Raw genomic sequence first — 15,929 nt, forward strand, 5'->3', positions numbered from 1 at the left:
GAAGGGCATTCGTCGGAAAAATCGCGGAGCCCGAAAACTGGGTCTGAGATTAGTTCAATCCAGAGGGAAGGTTGCCCAAGTCCGCGGAGCTCGGGTGAGAAGGGCATTCGTCGGAAAAATCGCGGAGCCCGAAAACCGGGTCTGAGATTAGTTCAATCCAGAGGGAAGGTTGCCCAAGTCCGCGGAGCTCGGGTGAGAAGGGCATTCGTCGGAAAAATCGCGGAGCCCGAAAACCGGGTCTGAGATCAGTTCAATCCAGAGGGAAGGTTGCCCAAGTCCGCGGAGCTCGGGTGAGAAGGGCATTCGTCGGAAAAATCGCGGAGCCCGAAAACCGGGTCTGATATTTCCTTCCTTGCCCATCGCAGCGCCCCCTGGTGGGCTGAATCCGGTACTACGATTTGTGGAAGTCTTGCCGATGAGTGGAGACTGGCACCTCTCGGGCCGGGACAGGCTTCCAGGAGCCTGGGGAAAATCGGAGCATGTGGCGCAAAAGTGTCGCGCGCGCCGCCCGACACGTGACTCTAGTAAGAACCACCTCTCCGGATGTGTAATAGGAAGCACGTGCCGGGGCCTGGGCCCTCGATTCCCAGAACCCTGTATTCACGGTGGGCGTGGTCAGACAGAAAGCGCGGGCTTGGTACTGTGTGTGCGCCACAAACTTTGGAAGTGCTGGGTCTGCTGGTCACAGTGAGGCAATGTACGGAACCGACGGCAGTGACGAAGACTATCTCCCCGACTCGTCAGAGTTGAGCAGCTCGGATGATAGTGGAGGGGAGGAGACGTCTTTTCACGGCAGGAAGGTTCTGGAAGTGTCCGGGGCTTGCTCCACGGAGGCCGAACCAAGTCTCCATCCGGCCCGCGCAGTGTCGGTCCAGGTACTTACCCGAAAAGCAGATGGTTCGATTGCATGTAACAAGAAACATTTCTGCCTGTGGTGCGAGAGGCTATTCTCAAAAATTACGAGACATGTTCAAGCTGTCCACCACAATGAGCATGAGGTTGCAAGGGCACTCAGCTTTCCGAAGCGCTCCAGGGAAAGGACAGTGCAGCTAGACCTGATTCGCACCCGGGGAAACTTTGCCCATAATGTCGGGGTTCTCCGCGAGGGCAGCGGAGTCCTCCTACCGTGCAAGCAGCCGGAAGAAGCAACGGCTCCCCAAGATTTCATGCACTGTGTAAAATGTAAAGGGCTATTCTCCAGGAAGCACCTGTGGCGCCATGTGAAGAGGTGCCCGCTCCGCAAAAGTGTCAGCCCCAAACCTGGAAGAACCAGGGTGCAGGGTCTCTTCACTTACGCCACACCGCTCCCGAAAGATGTTGGCACTGGCCTCTGGAAGTTGCTGAGCGAAATGAATTATGATGATGTGGTACCGGTAATCAAAGGGGACCGCTGGATTATGCAGTTCGGTCAGCACCTCTATAACCGTCTGGGGTCTGATGTCAGCAAGCATGATTACATCCGTCAGAAGCTCAGAGAGGTGGGGCGGCTTCTGCTGAAGGCGATGAAGGTCACACCGTTGCGGTGTATGGAAGATTTCATTTGCCCACAGAATTTCCTGCAAGTGGTGCATGCTGTGAGGAGCCTGGCCGGTTACGATGACCGCACCAATACATATAAAATACCCTCGTTGGCTCTGAAGGTGGGACACAGCTTGCAGAAGATTTCTGCTATGGTGGAGTGTCAGGCACTGATGGAGGGCAGTGCCCTGACAGAGGAGCGTGCCCGAAACTTTCGGAAAATTTATGAGGCGAGGTGGAGCGAGCTAATCTCCACTGCTGCCCTGAAGACACTTCGAGAGATAAAATGGAATGCACCGCTGCTTCTGCCCTTCACTGATGATGTTAAGCGCTTGAACCTGTACCTCCTTGACCGTCAGCGAGAGTACATCGATGAGTTGTCCGCCCACCCTTCCAAACAGCAGTGGTCCATGTTGGCCAAAGTTACCCTCACGCAGCTGATTCTCTTCAACCGCAGGAGAGAAGGTGAGGTTTCCAAGATGCTGCTCTCCTCCTTCGATTTACGGCACACAGCCGATTTGCAGGGTGATGTGGCCCAGGCCCTGTCAGAGCTGGAGAAGGCACTCTGTCGTCACTTCTCCCGTATTGAGATTCCTGGGAAAAGAGGCAGGAAAGTCCCTGTCCTGCTATCCCCAAGCATGCAGAAAGCGATGGAGCTCCTCATAGAGAAGCGGACAGAATGTGGTGTGACCCCACACAATATCTACATGTTTGCTAGGCCAACAGCCATGTCCCATTATAGGGGATCCGACTGCATACGTCTCTACGCCCGGGAGTGTGGGGCCAAGCACCCCGAAGCATTATCTTCCACCCGCCTACGGAAGCATGTGGCTACACTTTCCAGAGTCCTCAACCTGAGCGATACAGAGATGGATCAGCTTGCTGATTTCCTTGGACATGATATTCGGGTGCATCGGCATTATTACCGCCTCCCGGAGGGTACCCTTCAACTGGCCAAGTTGAGCAAGCTGTTTCTGGCTCTCGAGCAAGGGAGAATGGCTGAATTCCGGGGCCACAATCTGGAAGAGATCTCCATTGATCCAAACGGTAGGTATCACTTGACAGTGTGGCTCCAGGGACTGACTGTCTAAGTGGGCTGGTGTGATCGGTTTCCCTGTCCTTCTCTATCCACAGAGCCGATCCAGGTGGTGAGCGATGACTCTGGGGATGAGCCAGAGAGTCAGGATACTGAGGTTCCCATGGGGCACATGGGAAAAGAAGCCGGCAGCGTGGTGTCGGCGGTGGATGGAGGTGCAGCTAAAGGTGGGTGTGACTGTCCATTCCATTTGAGATGCGTCCATGACTGGTGGTGGCGTTGCGTGGTGACTGACCTTTCTTCTCCCGCACAGGTGACAGAAGGGGTACCAAGCGCAATCCGTGGACCCCAGCAGAAGTGAAAGCTGTTGAACGTCGCATGATTCGGTTCATTCGCTCATTCAAGGTGCCGGGCAAGAATGACTGTGATGCGTGCCTAAGGGCAGAACGACAAGCGCTGAAGGCTCGGAACTGGCTCTCGGTTAAGTTTTACATTAAGAACCGAATTACTGCTGAAATGAGAAAGAACCTTTCCTGAATAAAATGTATCTGCTGCTGAATACACGTTTCCTCTATCTCTAAAAATTAAACCCGAAAATAAATCAGTTTTGTGGGTGTCCTCATTAGGCAGGTATTCCTGAATAGGTCCCCATGAGGAAGGTTCCAGACATATGTCCCGATGAGGATAGAAAAACAAGTATGTGTGTGTGTGTGTGTGTGTGTGTGTGTGTGTGTGTGTGTGTGTGTGTGTGTGTGCACATGTGGTAGGGAATATAGGGCCTAATTCAGACCTGATTGCTCTTCTGCAGATTTCAGATCAGATAGTCGCCGCCCCCAGAGAGAGTGAAAACCCACCCTGTGCAAGTGTGCAAATGCATGCATACACCATGCAAAAACTTTGCCAGACAGCGGACAGCTGCAAATCCATTCGCAACTAACTCACCATTGAATGATTTTTACAGTCTGTGCGCAGCCCTGGACTTACTCCTACAATGAGATAGGAATCAGGCTGAGAGATAGAATTCGGGGCCAGAGCTGACATCACACAGCCCCCCAGAAAATGCTTGGGGACACCTGCATTTTTCCTGATACTCCCAGAAAACGGACAGTTACCATCCACAAATGTCTGCTTCCTGTCAATCACCTTGCATATGCCTAGTGATTTAAAATTTTCGCACCATTCTGCTGCTGTTTGGGACTCGCGCCTGCGCATTGCTGTGAATAAGCATGTGCAGTCATTCGATAATCTGCCGCTGTGCAATTTCGCACAGCAGCGATCAGGTCCGAAATAGTCCTATAGATTGTAAGATCCACTGGGGCAATTCTTCGGGCCACGACATCATCTCCTGCACGCCCCTGACGTTTTAAAAAAAAATTATGCACCACCAAATTCAATGTATGTGCAAAACATGGGGCATGCTGGAATTTGCCCACATGTAATGCACGCACAATATTGGTGGTGTTGTCCGATGTCACGAATCCCCGGGAGAGTCCAATTGGGGTAAGCCAATCTGCAATGATGTTTCTCAGCTTTCGTAAGAGGTTGTCAGTTGTGTGCCTCTTATGGAAAGCGGTGATACAAAGCGTAGCGTGCCTAGGAACGAGTTGGCGGTTGTGACATGCTGCTACTGGTGCCGCCGCTGTTGTTGCTGCGGGAGGCCATACATCAACCCAGTGGGCTGTCACAGTCATATAGTCCTTAATCTGCACTGCTCCACTTGTCCACATGTTCGTGGTTACGTGGACAGTGAGTACAACTGCATTTTTTAGGACATTGGTGACTCTTTTTCTGACGTCTGTGTACATTCTCGGTATCGCCTGCCTAGAGAAGTGGAACCTAGATGGGATTTGGTACCGGGGACACACTACCTCAAGCAATTCTCTAAGTCCCTGTGAACTAACGGTGGATACCGGCCGCACGTCTAACACCAACATAGTTGTCAAGGCCTGAGTTATCCGCTTTGCAACAGGATGACTGCTGTGATATTTCATCTTCATCGCAAAGGACTGTTGGACAGTCAAATGCTTACTGGAAGTAGTACAAGTGGTCTTCCGACTTCCCCTCTGGGATGACGATCGACTCCCAGCAGCAACAACAGCAGCGCCAGCAGCAGTAGGTGTTCCACTCAAGGATCCATCATAGGAATCCCAGTTAGGAGAGGACTCGTCAGACTTGCCAGTGACATGGTCTGCAGGACTATTGGCGTTCCTGTCTAAGGAGGAAATTGACATTAAGGGAGCTGGTCGTGTGGTTTGCAGGAGCTTGGGTCCAAGAGGAAGAAGGGATTTAGTTGTCAGTAGACTGCTTCCACTGTCACCCAAAGTTTTTGAACTTGTCAATGATTTCTGATGAATGCGCTCCAGGTGACATATAAGGGAGGATGTTCCTAGGTGTTTAACTTCCTTACCCCTACTTATTACAGCTTGACAAAGGCAACACACGGCTTGACACCTGTTGTCCACATTTCTGGAGAAATAATTCCACACCGAAGAGGTGATTTTTTGGGGGTATTTTGGCCAGGCATGTCAATGGCCTTAATCATCCCACGGACAATAGGTGTTTCCCCGGGTGCCTGACTTAAACAAACCACCTCAACATCAGAATCTTCCTCGTCAATTTCCTCCTCAGCGCCAGCAACACCCATATCCTCATCCTGGTGTACTTCAACAGTGACATCTTCAATTTGAATATCAGGAACTGGACTGTGGGTGTTCCTTCCAGCACTTGCAGGGGGCATGTAAATGGTGGAAGGAGCCACCTCTTCCCGTCCAGTGTTGTGAAGGTCAGGCATCACACCCGCCGACACATTTGGACTCTCCTTGGGGATTTGTGATTTAGAACGCACAATTCTTTGCTGTGCTTTTGCCAGCTTAACTCTTTTCATTTTTCTAGTGGAAGGATGAGTGCTTCCATCGTCATGTGAAGCTGAACCACTAGTCATGAGGAACATAGGAGAGGGCCTTAGCCGTTCCTTGCAACTCCGTGTCGTAAATGGCATATTGGCAAGTTTACGCTTCTCCTCAGACGATTTTAATTTAGATTTTTGGGTCATTTTACTGAACTTTTGCTTTTTGGATTTTACATGCTCTCTACTATGACATTGGGCATCGGCTTTGGCAGACGACGTTGATGACATTTTATCGTCTCTGCCATGACTAGTGGCAACAGCTTCAGCACTAGGTGGAAGTGGATCTTGATCTTTCCCTATTTTACCCTCCACATTTTTGTTCTCCATTTTTTAATGTGTGGAATTATATGCCAGTAATATATCTGGAATTAGACGGCGGTAATGTCTGGAATTAGATACCACTATATAGATACCAGATACCACTGTGACTGGAATGATAATGACCTATGCACAGTGACAGGACACTACCACAGCACCCTCAAGCAGCAAGATGAAGCACAAAACACTGGACTAGTATATTAGTAATGTGCTGTAGTATTACTGAGCACCACAATGCAGCACAAGACAATGAGCAGTGGTACTGAGCACTGATGGTGATAATACTGAGAACTGACACTGAGCAGCAAGATGCAGCACAAGACACTGGACTATTAGTAGTAATGTACTGTAGTATACTGAGCACCACAATGCAGCACAAGACAATGAGCAGTGATACTGAGCACTGATGAGGATACTACTGAGAACTGACACTGAGCAGCAAGATGCAGCACAAGACACTGGACTATTAGTAATGTACTGTAGTATACTGAGAACCACAATGCAGCACAAGACAATGAGCAGTGATACTGAACACTGATGATGATAATACTGAGAACTGACACTGAGCAGCAAGATGCAGCACAAGACACTTGACTATTAGTAATGTACTGTAGTATACTGAGCACCACAATGCAGCACAAGACAATGAGCAGTGATACTGAGCACTGATGAGGATAATACTGAGAACTGACACTGAGCAGCAAGATGCAGCACAAGATACTGGACTATTAGTAATGTACTGTAGTATTACTGAGCACCACAATGCAGCACAAGACAATGATCAGTGATTCTGAGCACTGATGATGATAATACTGAGAAATGACACTGAGCAGCAAGATGCAGCACAAGACACTTGACTATTAGTAATGTACTGTAGTATACTGAGCACCACAATGCAGCACAAGACAATGAGCAGTGATAATGAGCACTGATGAGGATACTACTGAGAACTGACACTGAGCAGCAATATGCAGCACAAGACACTGGACTAGTATATTAGTAATGTACTGTAGTATACTGAGCACCATAATGCAGCACAAGACAATGAGCAGTGATACTGAGCACTGATGAGGATACTACTGAGAACTGACACTGAGCAGCAAGATGCAGCACAAGAGAGACACACTACTAGTATTACTGAGCAGCAATAAGTCAGCACTGATACTGAACACTGCTCCCTCTACAATGCACGAGTGAAAATGGCGGCGATGCGCGGCTCTTTATATGGAATCCAAATCTCGCGAGAATCCGACAGTGGGATGATGACGTTTTCCCTCGTTAGGATTTTCCAAGTCAGGTGGGAACAACCAAGCCTGCCTCGGACCCGTGTGAACCACGTGGAGTTTGGGGGGGTTCGGTTCTCGGAGAACCGAACCCGCTCATCTCTAATTAAATACACTTACACACTCATACATATTTACCTACATCCCACGCCGGCCAATAACGTCCCTTTCTCCATGTAGAATCCAAACGTTTACCTGTAAATCCAAAATTCCAATATACTCACCTATTATCCAATGATGATCAGTCCTCTTATTTCCAGAAGTACTCCATGGCCTTGTAAAAAAAAAAAAAAAATTTGGATCCACGCCACTAAAGGGGTTCCATGTTTACACATGGAACCCCTTTCCCCGAATGCCGGGACCTCCCGTGACTCCTGTCACTGGAGATTCCAGCAGCCAATCAGGAAGCGCCACGTCATGGTGCTCTCCTGATTGGCTGTGCACTACTAACATGTCAATCAGTAGTAGCACACCGGCTAGAATGGGGGATCGCGCTCCTCCATTCTGGCCTATGATGGGAACTTTGCAGTCTGCGGTTAACCACAAAGTTAATTGGGGTCGCAAATTTTGGATTTACAGGTAAACCTTTGGTTTCTACATGGAGAAGGGGATGTGATTGCCTGGCATGGGATGTAGGTTAAGCATGTATGAGTGTGAAAGTGTGTTTTAATAAATTTGTACTATCACGGTGTGTGTGTATTGTTTTTATTTGGGTATTTCTTTTGTTGTCGAACTACATGTACCAGCGGGCCCATTATTTCCTTGCATGCTGGTACTTGTGATTCTCCAATTACCAGCAAGCGGGGGAGGCTAGTTGTGGGGGGGGGGGTAATGACACGTACGAAAGATATAGTTTCAAACCCGCGCTCCAACTCAATGGGGCTGCAGCAGCTGCTAGAGTGGTCACCTCCACTCCAAAAGTTCCTCAATACAAATACACAGTTACAGATGCGCGCTCCTTCTGGGATAACTTGCAATTAGTGGACACCGGAAAATCTTCAAGAATCAATCAATCTCAAAAATGAGGTCAGCTCTTCTCTAGCCTATTGTCTCCCCATATCCATTTTTCAAAATACAATGGGTGTCATCAGATGCCCACCCATCAGCGTTTGTATACTGTTACTGGGGTACCTCCCGTGATGTCTGCACCCTTTCACTGCTGGCCAGGCACCTTCTTTTCCGTAGTTGGTCGGCTACAGTCTGTCCCACATACCACCAACGTGTTTCAGCTCCTGAGAGCCTTGAAAAAGTTATCCCAGAAGGAGCGCGCATCTGCAACTGTGTATTTGTATTGCGGTAATGACACGGCCGCAGGGACCAGTATAAAAGTGTCCCCCAGCTGTGGCATTATCTTCTCGGCTAGTGGAGCCTGGTGCTGGTTTTGAAAATACAGGGGACCCCTACATTTTTTGTCCCCTATATTTTTGGAACCAGGGATGGCCGAAGAGCCTGGTGCTGGTTGTATAAATACGGGGGGGACCCCAGTCAATTTCCCCCCGGTATTTAAACAACCAGGGCCGGCTCAAAGAGCCCAAGGCTGGTTTTGCTTAGAAGGGGGGACCCTACGCAATTTTTTATTTTTAACAATTTCAGACCCCTTTCTACAGATAAGCATGCACGGATCTCACTGATCCGTGCATGACTATCTGAACACGCCAACAAAAAGGTCTATTTGAAAGCTCCTTTATTTAACGAATTCTATGCTTTCCCGGCAGTGGCGTCACAAGGCGGGTGCGGCCCGCACCCGGGTTTGACACCTGGAGGGGGTGACACCAAATGTCAGCTCCTCCGCAGTGACAGGAGCCAGGTGCTGCAGTGTGAAATTCTGCTACAGCACCCGACTCCTGTCATAGCAGAGGAGCCGACAGCACACTGAGACCGTCTCTGGAGGAAGCCCAGCATCTCTGGAGATGCTGGGCACGCCCCCAGAGTGACGATTCCAGGATCCCCGTGAAGCCATGCCCCCTAACTGTAAGGCCGCGACCCTTTTTGCAGCGATCGCGGCGGAGATCAGGGGTGCGCACCAGGTGTCACCACACATGGCGACGCCTCTGTTTCCCAGCAGTGTTTGGTTATTGTTGGCAGTGATTGAGAATACGAATTCTTATTAAATTACCGAGTTGTATCAAATAACAGCCGTGTTTGACCGATGGTCTATTCATTCGTATTTGTGAAATCTGCCGGGAAAAACAATACGAATAGCCCCAACACTGCCGAGATTTGTGTTTAGTAAATTCCTGTGATCACACTTAGAAGAAAAATACAAACTCGAATTAAATCGGGACCTTAGTAAATATACCCCTAGGTCTGTATTTACTTAGACTACCAATAATCACACCAATTGCAATAACATCTGTGTTTATGCACTCAGTTAGTTCAAAAAGCCACTATTAAAGTCAAAGTTGCTAACACTGAGAATACTTTTAGGCACAATTAAGTATGTCACACATTACATGTGACACTGGGCCGATTCAGAGGTGGGTGCAAGAGGGATCAGTGCTGTGTAGGTTGCAGTGGATCTGAGAACGTATTGTATGCCAATGCCGCAGAAGCTATCTTTTGTATATAGACACTCAATGCAGGCTTCTCATATCTGCTGCCTGCGTCCATAGGCATAGCACTAGATCAACATAGGGAACATTGCAGAGACCATCTAACATCTAAGCAGAGCCACTGGGAGAAGGAGGCAGAACTATGGGGACGAAATGGAGGCTACTTCACGGTTGGGAGAGAAAGGGAGAGTGTCAAGGATAGAAAGAGGGAGAGAGAAAGAGAAATGTGTCAGGGAGAGAGTGAGGGAGACAGTGTCAGGGAGAGAGGGAGAGGGTCAGGTAGAGAAAGTGTCAGGGAGAGATAAAGAGGGTCAGAGGAGCAAGAGGACAGAGAGTGTTAGGGAGAGAGAGGAACAAGAGGAGAGAGTGTTAGGGAGTGAGAGAGGGAGTGGAGCTAGCGGGAGAGACACTACCTGATTTCACAGCACAGCCACACAGGTCTCCTATGGAGGCAAGCACTCCTCTGCATTAGGCCATGCCCCCTAAATAGCCACGAATCGTGGCACTGCTCTGTGGGAGTCGGGGGTGGGGGAGCGTTGCTTGGTCCCTGCACTGCATGGAGGTTGTGATGTGCGGTCTTTTAACTGACCGCACATCACTCCTCCTGTACATCAGCCAACGCCTCTGAACCACACCATAGAGCAGATTGAAGTGACACTATCATCATCCCAGCTAAATTTGCAGAGAGACTATAAATTCATCAAAATGCAGAAAGATAAATACAGTGTAGTGATGAATACTGTTCTGAATGAGAACTCAAACATTCTTTTGCTGTAACTGTGCACCTCTGCGAAACTGCCTGTTCTGCCACCAAAAATATAAATTTGCAGCAAGTATATTTAAAACCCTATGGATTTATTAAGATGCTCATAGATTAATATACTGTTGCTGTAGTATAGATGTGTCTCTGTATAGTTGCAACTATGCAAAGGTAGTACAATTCAGAGCACATTTGTTTTTCTACTACCCTATGCAAAATCTCAGCTACCGTTCAGCCGTAACCATAGATATATAATTAGCCAGTGCTAAATGTCCCACATTTGATGAGTCAATTTGATGTGCCATGATTTACACTTGTGTGATTCAGTGCGGTTTTATATTAAACAAAGGCTGTAAAAAATGCATTAAGGCTAAATTAGCTGGAGCCAGGGAGTGGGTTGCGATACCTACCTCTCACTGCAGACAAGCCATCTGCTTCCCTGAGTGTCATTGCCTTTATCTTCCTTCCATTCATTGCAGATATAGCAATTTCAAACAGTAATGTCCCTCCTGCTGCATTTGTCTGGGAATTAAATAAATAGAATAATGGGTCAATTGCCGCTCTCCAATTTGAGAAGCCAGTTTAACAGCTTTTGGAAAAAAGCACATGGACCATATGCAGCAACAAAAATATAATGGCTTGGATGTGGAACGCATACACAATTGTCATGGGGAAATATACAAGGATGAGACTGTTTGCCTGGAAATATAGTCATAAGCAAGCAATCATAGAGCCCATAAAGGATCTGCTTATGCTAATATGTACTGTAAACTGAATATTGCCTGCAGCTGAATGTGATAGTTTTACCATATAGAAATCTAGCATCAATTAGAAAACATTTGCCGCCTTTGTAATCAATCCTGCCTTGTTTCATGAGACCACAAGGTCATAGATATGTTAAAGTCGCTAACTACGAACAGAAGTGTTTATGTTACTTGCAGTGTTCCTCTTATGTATCAGCGAAAGGTAGTAAGCACTCATTTCTTAGTTCTTCCCATATTCTGACTTACTTTTTAGTTGTAATCTTCTCTTCTTTAATTTGTATTATAGAAAGGCAAGTGAGCTTTCGAACTCAAACAGTAGCAAACTCAATTAAAGGAAACAATTATTATACTTTTATCTTATAGGAAATATGGCTCCAACAGCATTGATGCACACGAATGCATAAAAAACATTTATGGTAAGTATCTTTAAAACATTACATTCACATATAAGAATAACTTTTCAGGAAAGTTAAAGATCTTGCTATATCTACGCTAGATTCATCCATTTAAAATGATAATTAGACATATACAAATATAATTACAACTTTTCACAAGTAAAAGTGTCCTCTGGCCAGTGTTTTTCATTGGTGCACATATGTTGATAACTCTGGTGCCTGGCTGTGAATTAAGTGAATTATGTGTCTTTAGTTGATCTCCAATTTAAATCTGGTACCCATTGAGGCTAACATTTTATTAATAGGTCTTGAGAAGGGTTGTTCTAGACACTCTCCATGTCTAATTATTGAACTCTCACTAAGGACCTTCTCGCTATGGATGCTCTGGTAGACAGGGTTAATCTAAATTGTAACTAGATTACAAAAGCAATGTAAATCTTCTCACCCCCATCTGTTGGTTTGGACTACTTATCTGCTATCCAATAATTTTCCGATACATTATGAGGGTAACGACCAGCAGTAGGCTAACTTGCATTGGCTGTTTCAATGTTTTCCCTGGTAGACTTAACATTGTCCCCTTTAATTACCACAATATTCAGCTGCAGTACTACTACTGCACTGATCAAGGAGATCGCCCCAGTGCAAATACTCTATCAGATGTAGTCTATTTCCTTTCTCAGCCCTAACAGGGTTACAGACCTGTCAGTCAGCTATCATCCAGAACCTGCTCACCTCTGGGACTTCTTGATCTACTTGCCTTATTGATGAGGAGCCTGCTACCCCTTAATGATGTGGCTGCTCTAACTTCACAGAGATTAGCACTTCCCCGAAACCACCATCATCTTGCTTGTATTATACAGACTGTTTTATTCCTCCAGCACACAGTATCAGATGCCACTGACCAGATCTCACCAGCCACCTGCTGCCAATCAGTGACCCTCCTCTCTGCGCTGTCACCACCGGACCCCACTCAAATGGTCAGTTCCCCTTCAACTTATCAATTTGATGATTTCCGTTTCTTTGTCACCTTCTACACAAGCCGGTTCCAGCACTTCCTTTTGGCTACAAACAGTTCACGACAGCTGCAGCAGGCCAGATAGAAGTGGGGAGCAGACAACCTACAACATAAGTACCATCAGAGTCCTATGGGAACAATAGTCCACCAAATAATAAAGAGCACCCCTCATATTATGTACTGTATGTGAGCCCCTTGTAAACATGAGTCCCTTTTGTGGGGTATCACATATTGGTGTCTCTTTTCACATTGGCAGGATTAGAGCAATTTATCATAAATCAGAGGTGCACTAAGTCACATAATCTGGTACATTTTTAAGAATATTTGCGATGAAGTACAAGTGGGTAACATTTTTCACCCTACATTTAATGTCTACCAAATTCCAATGGTTGTAATGGGCTCTAAAATATACTAGCACATAAATAAAAGTGTGAAGCAGCAGATATGAGAAACATACTAGCACAGAAATAAAAAGTGTGAAGCAGCAGATATTAAGCATAGCTAAGACATTTTTTTAAAGATGTGAAGATAAAAGGTACAATGTTTAAAGAAACTGGGAAACTGGTGTGCAGAGTTTTACGGTAATTTGTACACTTTCTTAGAAACATATTTGAAGTGGATAATCCTTCCCTAAAAATAAGTTTCTAAGAAAGTGTATAAATTACTGTAAAAAGTCTGCAAACCGGGGTCGTTGATTGCTCTTGGAAAGCATTCCAAAATGTACTGTAGGAACTGTAAAGGGGCCTTGAAAATGGGAAGGTTGGAGGTAAGAAGAGAATATGACAAATTACAGTCTAGAAAAGACATTTAGACAAGTGCAGCATAATTTATAGCTTTTCAGGTGAGGAAATAATCAGCAAGTGCATGACTTATGTTGGGCTGCAGTGCTAGTTAATTAGTAATGAAAATATGTTTGGCAGTCATGTACAAAATATGGGCAAAAATAGAATTTAGGCCTGACACTTAGAGAATATGACAATAATAAAGTTGGGAAATGATGAATACATGTAATTATATTTTAGTAAATGTGAGAAATGTCTTTGAGGTGACAAGATTTTTGAAGGATGTGACAATGGGTATCAATATCAGATACCTCTTTGGGGTATATTTACTAAAGGTTGATTTTTATCGATTTTAAATATATGTAAATAGATCTACATCAAAGTTGTGTGTCAGGGGCTAAAACACACTTTTACTAACATTAAAAAATCAATACAACAAATTGTATGTTAATAAATGTGTGTTCTGGGCCCAGAAATACAACATCGATTTAGATGAATTAAGACAATTTTCATTGATTAAAAAAAATAAAGAAAATCATAAATAGTAAATATACCGCTTAGAGTTTGCTACACATATAGCCTGCAAGTGATTCCCATTGGATTTATAAAGTGATAAACATTAAGTGGGGATGTTTGAATTTTTGTATATTATATATGGAAAATTATTTTTATTGCATTTATCACTAATTTATCACTACTCTGTTGTGTTTTTAATGTTACATTATATTATTGTATCCAGCTTGGGTAATATGTTTTTGAATTTATCTCTAACACTGTGCAGAAGTAGATAACAGATGCTTTACTGTATGCAGAAATACTGTTTTAAGTTTGGTTATACTGTATGTACAGTATCTTGTGATATGTGTTACTCTCAATAAACACATGTAACCAAAATATTGCACCCTTGGGTTTTCATCCAGGATTGTGCTTTAGAATTTTGTTAAACATTAAATGATGCCCTTAGTTTCTGGAGCAGAATTTTGTGCCTCTTACATGAATATCTGAAATATCAATAGAAAAATTGCAAGGTATGTTTTCAATAGAATAGTAAATCCTTTGTATCTATGGTTACAACCATGACTTGCAATATTCCACTGCATCTTTTATAAATAAAATATCTGTTAGTTGCTGTACTGTATACAGTATGTGTTGATATGAAAGCTGCACTGTTACTTGGTTTTGGTGAGAGGAAAAAAGTAAAAATATTACTATCCACACCATTAATTATATAACTGAAGCTTCATGTTTACTAGTGCTAGAGTGAATGATGTAATTTTTTATGTAAATGGGCACTTATCAACTTATTATAAATTCCTTTGGCATGCGCTTTGATAAACAGTCTAAAATATTTATTGCTGTACACTTATCTTCTGCTAGAAGATTTTGATATAAATCCTGAAGAGATTTAATTAAAGTGAACTTGTCATACACAAAATCATTGCTTATTTTACATCTGATGTTATAGTTAATACACGTGGGAGAGACAGGGAGTCCAGGCAACATCTTTTAAGTAACTGTACTTAACTATCGAAGAGGAACTAGAAAGCAATTATGCAAATAGCTGTATTGATACAGCCAGAGATATCATACCTGAGATACGTCTGACCACCACTGGCATATTTATAATGGGTGCAGTGTGTGCTGTGCATACCGGCCCTCCAAGGTCCAAGGGGGCCCACACCGTACACCCTCCAGAGTCCTGCAGCATCAGCGATGCAGAAACCTGGTGTTTCGCGCATGCACAGTAAGAAATTCACTGGGAAAATGGCCGTCGAACCATTGTCCCATAGATCTGCTCACTAGCCTCTGGAATAGGGATAGGGTCCACTAGTGACCATAGTGCCCAGAGTCTCTACAGCTCTGCCAGCTAAAGAGGAGGGGGCCCAGATGAACTCTACATATGAACCTTTTCCTCTCTAGAAGCATACCCGCTGACCACAATTGTAATTTCTTGGCAGTATGAGACCAAATTATTTTTAAATAGTTTTATTACTATGGGGGAAATGTATCAAGCCTATAAAGCGTGGAGATGTTGCTCATAGAAACCAGACAGCTTTGTGGTAGCATTTACCAAGTACATTCTATAAAATAATAGGTAGAAGCAATAACCATTTTGATAGCAAATGCTTCCCCTTGCTTTTGCATAGTGAAGCCAATTCTTCATGTATTATACAGTAGCAATATTTTCAAGGTTAGGGTGGTAGATAAAATAAAACATGTTATATCTATCTTTATATTTTTTTTAAAAAAAAGCTTTATTTGTAATACAATTTCCCCAGTTATTACAAAAAAATATTTTATTGAAACGGGACTTGCTGATACATGCATGCCCAAGTCTTCTCATAGGGTGTATACCCTATGGGAGAATGAAGGACACCAGAGAGCATTAAGTAGCTTTTGTCACTCTGCTATCCCTTATCTTTTTATGGTCTCAAATCGGGAGAGTGTGAAGCACAAGAATGGGGTGCAACATGGTTATATGCTTTAGAATGCTTTTTTTTCTAATTTTTTTCTAATGCTTTAGAAGCACTGGGCTTCCCTCACCTCAAAAAGTTCCTCAGTGCCACAGACACCTGCTGGTTGTAAGTCCAGCCCTAA

The sequence above is a fragment of the Pseudophryne corroboree genome, chromosome 2 (genome assembly GCF_028390025.1).
Source record: "Pseudophryne corroboree isolate aPseCor3 chromosome 2, aPseCor3.hap2, whole genome shotgun sequence".
In the NCBI taxonomy this organism is placed as follows: Eukaryota; Metazoa; Chordata; class Amphibia; order Anura; family Myobatrachidae; genus Pseudophryne; species Pseudophryne corroboree.